Genomic DNA, 9,739 nt, shown 5'->3' on the forward strand with positions numbered 1-9,739 from the left:
TTGCAAGAAAGGTAGATGAGGAGCATGTATTTTGAATAGCTCTGTAAGACAGAAGCATCCAGCTTCTTCAGTCTAGAGTTACCAGTAAAAGATTACCAGAAAAAAAGAAAAAAGTTTAAATTTTATAAAAATAAGGAGCAGCATTCAGTGTCTCTGAAACCATCAGGGACATATCTATGCCTGCTTTGAAATGCAGCACAAAACACGTCTCCATGAAGAACTACTAGTACTAGGCATAATCTATAGCCCTGTTCGTAATAAAAATGTATTCCTCATATGAAATAAATGTGGTGATACAGTCAAAGGCTTGCTACTGAACCATAACAATCAGGTTTGAGGTCCAGCTCACCTCTGTCATCCGCTCTGATTCCAGAGATTAGCCTCTTTATTTTCTATAGAGAGATTAGCAATTGAAACTAAATTATATTTTCGTTGGATGAATAATTTACATGTAGTTTAGGTCATTGGTCTTAAAACTTCTGCATGACTGAAGAGAAATCTTCTGCCATTTCAAGGGCATTCAAGTGAAATCTATGTGTAAACTGATTCTATCACCTACAAATTCCAGTCCATTGAAAACTATCACAGACAGATGTAAAAACTGTTATCAGCCACAGAACTGTGTATTGCATATCATTCTTAATGAAGGCTGACATTTTTTACAGTTTCTTTGGACTCATGCTATATGGCTACTATATGGGAGACGGCATCACAAAAATTATAAGGCCAAAGTACTTAGTTAATGCAAAGATGTCCAGTAATCCTGATGCTGCAGACTGCATGCTTGATAGAGCTAAAAACCACTGGATATATATCCACATATGTTAAAGAAATTTATTTGTCCTCGGTTTCCTGTAACAGAGCCTCAGATGTCACAGCCCAGAAAAATAGTTAATTTATTTGGATGGTACAGCAGAAAAAAACCTTGAGCTGGCTGCCTGAAGAGAGGGAGCCAGGACGAAGAACTCCCTGGGCATTTACACCTGACAGTCGGTGCACCCATTCTTCATGTACTGTGCATGCACATTGGTCCAATGATAATATTTGGTCTGGGGTCTTCTTGTTCTTTGTTAGATTATTTTTCTGCTTTCCATGCTTTAGCTGTTCTTATCTGGATGGGTTGCAGCTTCTGCTGACAGCCGTAGACTCCGTATCTTCCAGTTTGCACTTGGTCTCAGGGTCTCCTTTTGTGTAACTAAGCACCAGTTCAAGAGAAGTTCAGCTTTTCTAGGTGAAAGTTTGCAGCTTGTGGCAAATCTTGCCACTTCTGCTAAGCAAGTTCTGCTATTTCAAACTTCTTTGCAGTTTCAAGAAGCTTCATTCATAGTTCATTTTTATGGCATACTGCTAAGCAACTAACTCTAAAAGGTTAGATTGATTATGTTTCAAACTAAAATGATTAATATTCTTTAACACATAACTGAAGGAAGAGTGAACTTCTGGAAAATTCATAGGCAACATTTGGGAGCCACAATTCATCTGTGCTCCAAGAGCCACAAGTTAGTCATTATTCTGCAAATAAAAACAAAATCAGGTCCTCATACCTACTATATTCAAGCACCTTTCATAGTTTTTGCTAACCGAGCCTTAGTGTCAAAGCTGTTGTTACTTAAAAGTGCAAACCTTGTATTCCATCCAAATAAACTTTATAATCACTTAGCAGCACTGATCTTATTTCCTGTGGGTCATTAGGATTCATGTCCATCATAGTCTTGATGGAGGACAATGGATCAACTGCAGAGCATATGCCCTTGTGCCAGGACACAAATCCATCCATTTTAATTTTTTACCAAAGATTGAAATCTGCACTATTTAAATCCTGTAGATGTCAGCCAAGCATAGATCTTCTAGAGGATGAAATAATAGTATCCAGATACTAATTCTGCTCTCCTGGTTCCTCAGTTTGCTTCCTTCTTGGCATGTTAAAATCTCCAAGTACAGTGTTTTTCCAGTATAAAGAAAATCATTCAAATAAATATAAGAAACAAGTGTCTGGACTCCACTACAGCTATGAAAGCAGCAGGAGGTATTTAGGCTCCTGCTTCTTCATTCATGCTGCTCCTCACAAACATACAGCTCTTCATGTTCATAGAGCTCATGCCATCAGATGTGATTCACAAAACTCAGCAGAGCTCACTCTGCTACCTAACAGTGTAATACAAATGTAAGCACACTTGGATGATATTGATATTCACAACCATTGCTGCAGAAAGCCAATTGGAAATGGATAGTTCATGCTAATGAGCTCTTCTCTGCTGTCTCTTAAGGGACCTTTAAGTCTGATTTAAGTGTGCTGTACATTTCAGAGGTAGAATGGATAGCACATGTCCTAACCTCAAGTACGCAGCTACCTTTGGCCATCAGTTTTCTAATTCACACTCGTTAGCACTTACTGCCACTGACAGTGATGTTTTAAGTATTGATTCACATACAAATACAGTATTTAATTTTCTCTGGTACTCAGGATGTCTCGGATAGTAGGTGGTATAATTTAGTACTCTCTCAAATTGATGACAATGTTGCTGCTTTTGTAGATATGTAGTAAAGTAAAATTGATTGGGTGTCCCTATTGCATTCTGCTAACAGGATTGAAAATCCCAAAGATCATTTCACTGTAATGCTTGCCTTGCATTGGCAAAGTACACATGGAAATTTCATAGCCTTGATGATTTTTAATCATTGTGAACAAAATTCATCTGTCTTCAGAGAACCTAACAAAAATGTATCAGCCAGTCAAGTAAAAAATGGGCTTAAAGAGGACTGATAAATAAGTTTGAATTTCACACCAGGTTGCTGTGATTTCATGGACATCTGAACAGATAAGCCATATAAACATCAAGTTGTTAGTTTTTAGTATATAATCTGGCATGTGTTATGGGTGTTTCTCAATAGATCATTGCAGAGCCCCAGAAGCAAAGGTAGACAATGCTGAATCCAGAAAAAAAAAAAAAAACAAACAGTACTTTTAAAATAAGCCAGTTTATTAAGTGAAATTTAAGCACTGTGATTGTTAATTATGTTTTTTATGTCTACATCCCTCTCATGCGATCTACTTCATGCATTAACTATATTTTAACTGTACTTTTCTTACCCCATCCTTTTTGTTTCCTTTTTCCTACCCACCCATCCCCTCAGGTACCAATAAAGATAAGCTATGTGTTTTACTCAAGATTACTTGTGGAAGTAGCGTACATGTACTGATCATACTGTAATATGACAGTAATCATAGCTCTCAGTCTCTCCTTCACTATCTCCCACATTCCTGTTGTGTCTGTATGTCTGTGAACAAGAATTAATGACACACACCTGCAAGGACTATGATGAAAAGTGGTTGACTCTACCATAATTTTGTCTTCAGCCAGTTCATCTGAAGTTTTCTGAGAGAGCGGGGTAAGGTGACCTCCCATTGCCCTGATGGCAGATTATATTCATATAATAGGAGAAGGAGAAGTGTTGCAGGAAAACCAGAAAAGTATATGGAGGGCAGTCTAGCAAAGAAAATCACAGAAGAAAGTTTCTGAAGAAGCCTTTGCCTCCTCCCAGACTGGGAACTTTAGGAACAATAGGAGCTGTTTCTTCTCTCCCATCAACTAGAAAAACGAAGACATGGTCCTGTTTCTAAGGACCTCCACAAATAAAATTTTATGGCTTTTCTTAATAAGACATTAAAAATAAATACTTACATTTATATTCAGTAGAACCTCCACAAAACACACAAGGATAAACAACAGGGCAGCAGCTGGGGAAGGTAAAACTACTTATTTACAAAATTTCTGGCAAGTAAATATTGGTATTTTGGAAAAACTTACCTTTTAAACATTTCCTTTCTGAAAGCAGATAGGAGTACTGGGCTCTTCATGCTAGACATTGGATGAAGATCCACTGAAGAAAGTTTGTTTCAGAATTTATCCTATAAAATGAGAGAAAATACATAAGTACAGTGCAGAAAGCAGAAAAATATACCAAGGGTAGGCTAAAAATGATCTGCCAGAATTATTTTCAAATTATAATTATGTTTTCTAAAACCTATTTTTATAAATGAAGAATACGTTTTTATTAGAAAACTATTGAATTTGAAATTGGTCTAAAATAAATAGGGGTCAGAATCAGGCTTAGCTACAACTTCTAGGAAGCATCATTTGAAAGTAAACAAAGCCTACTTTACTTTTGTCAATCATTTGGTAACTTCGCCACAGTGATGTTCCCAAGAGATGGATCAGAAAAAAACTTGCGTGGTAGCTGTAAGATTTAATGACTTGTTTCCATGCTTATACAGCAACTCATGCAGATGTAGCTGTAGGAAAATTGACGAACTTACATCATTGACCAACTGATCCTGCAAAACTAATTTGTTTTAAGCAAATGAGTCAGCTCAGAGAATCCCAGGATGGCCTGATGTGAGAAGGCACTTCTGGAGACCAGCCAGTCCAACCTCTGCTCAGAGCAGGAGCAGCTAGAACAGGCTGTCCAGGGACATGCCCAGTTGGAGTTTTAATGTCTCCAAGAATGAAGACTCCACAGCCTCTCTGGGTGTCCTGTTCCAGTCTGTGAGTATTCTCACAGTGGGAAGTGTTTTCTTATGTTTAAGTGGAATTTCCTGTATTACAGTTTGTGCTCATTGCCCCTTGTGCTCTTACTGGGCAACACTGAAAAGAGTCTGGCTCCATCTTCTTTTCTTCCTCCATCAGACATTTATCCACAAGCCTCCTCTTCTCCAGGCTGAGCAGTCCCACCTTTCTCAGCCTTACCTTATGTGACAGATGCTCCAATCCCTTAATCATCTTAATGGCTCTTTACTACTCTGTGGCATCCACTGTTAAATTCAAAAATCAATCCATTTTCTCTACCATGTTTTTATTGTTCAGTTATTCCCGAGGGTGAACTAAGGATGTCCCTATCGGCACTTTCTGTCCTTCTCGCCATCATCTACTGTTTTGCCTCTTTTTGATCATGCATTCCCAATTGCACAGTTTTGATTGCATTGGGCTCCCTGGTTTCAGGGTCACTAGTGAACAAGGCTGAAAACTGTTTCAGCTGCTTAAAAAAATAATGGAGGAATCACATTTCCCTCCATTTATTTTAACAGCAATCAGACTACACCTTTGTAATATTTTTGAGAGATTAAATGCAAGGGAGCTGCTATCTTAGACTGATTGCTCATGGTGTGTTTGCTCACATGAAGAAGTTTTTTACTTTTTAAGCAGGAATTCTCAGAACATGAAGCCCATGGAGCATAATGGTGGACTGCACAGCCTGAAAAATATGCAACTAATTAGGCTAAAATATCGAAGGAAAAGAAATCATTAGGAAGTCTCTTGAGATTTAGTGCTCATATGGGCTTGTAGACTTCTTTCAGGATAAATGCTTCGATGAGCTGATCATGTCTGTTCCTTATTGTAATATCTTTATATTTAATCTTATCATTGAAATTCAGTTGCTTTCTCCTGGGTTTGTAGGAGCTCTGATGATACCCTGCAAATTACACAATCCACTAAGAACTTCCTTATACTTTTACATACTTGTGAGGGAGGGAGCATATCTTCCTTTCTAAGTCATCACCACAAGTTGAGATCTGTTCCTTCAGATGGGTGAACCTGTTAGTCTCTCCCTCAGAAGTGTTATTGCCATCTATCTGTCTTTATCTGTCTTCTGATCTTCACTTGAGTGAAGGCTACTCCAGAAATGTCTTTGGCTCCATAGGTTTGAGGGGTAAACTACTGGTACCGGGTGGTGTTGGGTAAATGAGGAGAAGTGTGTCTTTGCCCTGTATCACAGCAGAATATTTTACTGTGTGCACAACAGTTCTAGTAATAGACCAGAAGTCCACTGTGGGGAATATACTTCAACCAGAGAAGAAAACCTACTTCATGCCCCAGTAGAGCTTACAATACAAGTATAAAGGACCTACAAACGGTTATAGATTGAAGGGAGCACAGGAGTCATCTGTGAGTGAAGATGATGAATTGCAGTTCTTACCTCAAAGACACTGTTGAAGTAATTTGTCCAGCTCTTCATCTTTCAAAAGTAAGCTGGAAAAAGTGCCAAGGCACAGAGTAGAAAGATTTGGGTATTTTGGTTTGGTTTTGTTTTTTTTTAGTAAAAGAAATTTTATCTTTCAGTTTGTGATTTCTGTTTCACCAAGAAAGGGTTTCTGGTGCATGTTGCTTTAACTTGCTTGATAAAAGAGCACAGATTTGCACTCTTTTGTACTTAGGTGTATGTATGTGCACAAAATGGGCATTTACACACATTTGGATGAGTACTTTGATATTTTTAATTCCTGGTAACACTTATTTAGTATTAGAATAAATGAATACATGCAGCTTAATGTTAAACAATTAGCTTTGCTACAAGAAATAGGGTTAAACTACTGAAGAAATAAGAACTGGATCTCTTGTTCTCCTTTATCTCCCCAAACCATCAGCAATTGTTTTATGCCTTACTACATACAAGTTTCTTCCGTGAAATATCTCTGATGTGATGAAGCAGTAGATTACCTGAAAATGACTAAGTAACTCAAATTCTGTCTCATCAGGCAGAATGCAGAAAGGTGTAATGAAATGAAGCACAGCTTGCAAAACAGAAGCAAGAAAAATAAACAATAAATAGGAAAAAAAATGCAAATTATATGTAAATTCTCTGATAAATTATATCTTCTTTCTATCACAAGTCACTGTTCTGCTTTCTTGAAGATTAGGAAAAATACATGCCCATGCAATAAAGGTCAGTCTTTTCCAATCAAATGTAAACAGTCATTTTAAAAATATGCATTTTCTGGTTGGTTCTTTACCCTGTCCTATGCAAGAAATATGCTTTTGTCTGTTTTGCTTCTATCTCTAATTTTTTCTTGCCTTGGAGACAAAAGAGAATGTCATTTGCATTGTTGCTGAGATATGAAAGTCAACACAACCTGATACAAAATGGTGATGGTAATAATAGAACAGGTGACATTTCAATCTAACACATTAGCGACATTTACTAGCATTTTAGCTTAAAAATATGTTGAATAAAGATTTTTCAGACTTGGGCCCAAGTCTGAGTTTATTTATACAGGATTTAACCAAGTATAATTTATCTTAGTTTCTAGAGTAAATGACCAGAGCTGAGTTCCTAGACAATGTTTCTCAGACTACAGCTTACAGCCCTTCAGTAAATGAGTCACAAAAATCACACTAATTTAGACTTGCTAGGCACAGCTCTGTCCTACAACCTGGCCTCAGTAATCTTAACTAATTCTCATCCCTCTGCCCTACGTGAGCAGAGTTGCTAAAGGGAATAAAAGGTGCAGGTGCTACAGAAGTTTTCAGAGCAGAAAAGAAGTAGGGGAAAGGAGAGGTATGAGAAGAGACAGAAGCCTATAAATGGGTCATGCTCACAGCAGTTCAATAAATATTTTTGCAAAGAAAAAGAAAAAAAAAGCTTTATTTCCTGCTGCAAACATTGATGGAAAGGCTCGCAGTTACAGCATCTGTACTCCAAGAAAGCAGAATACTAGTATCTGAGAGCAGAAGTGATACATAACAACATATTGCATCGCTTTCCATTCACCCAGCCATTGCAGTGCTCCAGCTGACATGGAACAAACCTGGCAGACCTGTTATAGCTCTGGAGAAATACTGCCAAATGTCATACTTTGTAAATAGGTGGAGAAGTTAAACCTTGATGAAAGAATAGAATCTATGCAGAAAAGTCTAGATCCTGCAACTGAAAAAAATCCATAAGCACTGAAGAATGACACTGTCACCTGAAAGTACAGGAGGCAGAAATGGAGTGTTACTGCTTACCGCCTGCAGATCTTCAACCAAGTTCAATGTCTTGGTCCTAATCTTTGTTGGTTCCACTGCCTTTCCAGGTCCTGGACTCTTATCCGCCCCTTTGCAAAATGACATGGTGTTAGAGCAAGGAAAGTACAGACATGTCCAAAGAAGTTGTACAGGAACAGAAATAAACCTGCAGTGTGAAATTCTCACCAGAACTCAGTTCCTCACAAATCTTCCCACCTTTTGCTTGAACTATGAGCATTTCATTGATGTGGTCTTCTCTAAAATAAAAGCATCATAGCAGATAAATTAATAGCTGCTCAATCACTGCTGCCCCTCTGCAAAATAACAAGGAGACTGAGTGAACGAGGTATGATAGATTTTGTTAAAGATTAGCATTTCAATATGGAACTTCAATTTCATTGTAATGATTGACGCATAACAACTCACATGGAACAGAAACTATGTTTTCCAGCTGACTCTATAATATAACTTTTCCTGCCCTGAGAACACAATATTTACCTATCTAGGTATTTGTTGCTCATATAAGAGACATAAAATTACCTCTGCCTGCAGTCACTAGCACCTACAATATCAGCCCGACAAAATTAAATTTCCTATGCAATATAAATGAAGAATGAATGTTCTGCAGAGCTTGTTACACTACCCAAGGTATTCTATGTTCTCATCCAAAGTCTTTGGAGACAAATATCCAGCTAGACAAACACAGCTTCTATCTCAGAAGAACATATATCTGAGGTTATTTTGATGTACTCGAACCACTGATATCAGCACAGCAACTTGGGGCAGCAAAGCTTGGTATAAATCTAAATCCAAACAGAAATCTTTTCAGAATCATTGGCGAGGAAAATGCTGAGGATTACTATAAAGAGAATAAATGAATAATATTTTATAGGTAGCTGTATTTTTATTTTCCTTCCTCCTACATCTCAAAACTGACTCTCTGTAGGCTCCTGATACCAGAAGCCTGTGGAGAAAGCAATCCCAATGCCACCCCCATTCTCTCTAATCTGCTTTTATTATAATTAAAGTATAAATCAGACAAATTAAATTTTCACAAAGAGCTGCTATTGTTTTACATTTCTTTCCATTTTTATTCTGACATTGCTGATATGTTGTTCCCTTATTTATCATCAGAGACGTTGTAACGTAGGAAGTGACATGATGGGGTAAATGCATGAAGGAACAAAAGGCACATCTTTTGACTGGCTCATATTAGTAATTAACTTCTGATCTTCTTCCTGTGATACATACATGGAAGAGAAGGCACAGTTTAAAAAAGCATTAAATATCCTACACTATGCTGCGTACAAAAATATTTGATGACAATTATGGTTAAAACAACAATATGCACGGAGAGGATATCATTGGATAACTGCAGTTACTTGATGTTCGCATGTTATAAACAGAACATTTCAACTTTCAATTTTAGAACTGTTTCAGTTATAAAATGAAAATATTTTAATTACAAATTGAATTTAAAAACACCCAAACCAGAAGAAATAAAAAAATCTAATTCATTTTTTGAGTAAAATATTTTTGGAGGTGACACTTCCAAGGGATTGTTCTGATAATTTTTGGATCAGCAACTGAACTTTAAATTCCGTAAAGGACATAATGGGGTTTTTTAACTACAAACGTTGTGCTGTTCCTTCACCTTCTAATGTGTTAGTAAGTCTATTTCTTATGCTCCATATAACTAGAACTTATTTAAGACAATGTTTTTCTCTTAAATGTTTTCAGAAGACTGGAGATCTGATCCCTGCCCATGCCTCTGCATGATTACATTATAGAAATAATTACTGTAACAGGAAGAAAACTGCTGTTCACAGCTATTGAAAAGATTCTCTGAGACATACTATTAAACCCTAGAAGGAAATATTTACCTGCCAGAATGGCCATTTCCAAACTAAAACCCACTCCCTTTTCATGTTGTCTGTAAAAGAAGAGTAAGAACA

Source organism: Streptopelia decaocto (assembly GCF_964273445.1).
Source record: "Streptopelia decaocto genome assembly, chromosome: 10".
Taxonomy (NCBI): domain Eukaryota; kingdom Metazoa; phylum Chordata; class Aves; order Columbiformes; family Columbidae; genus Streptopelia; species Streptopelia decaocto.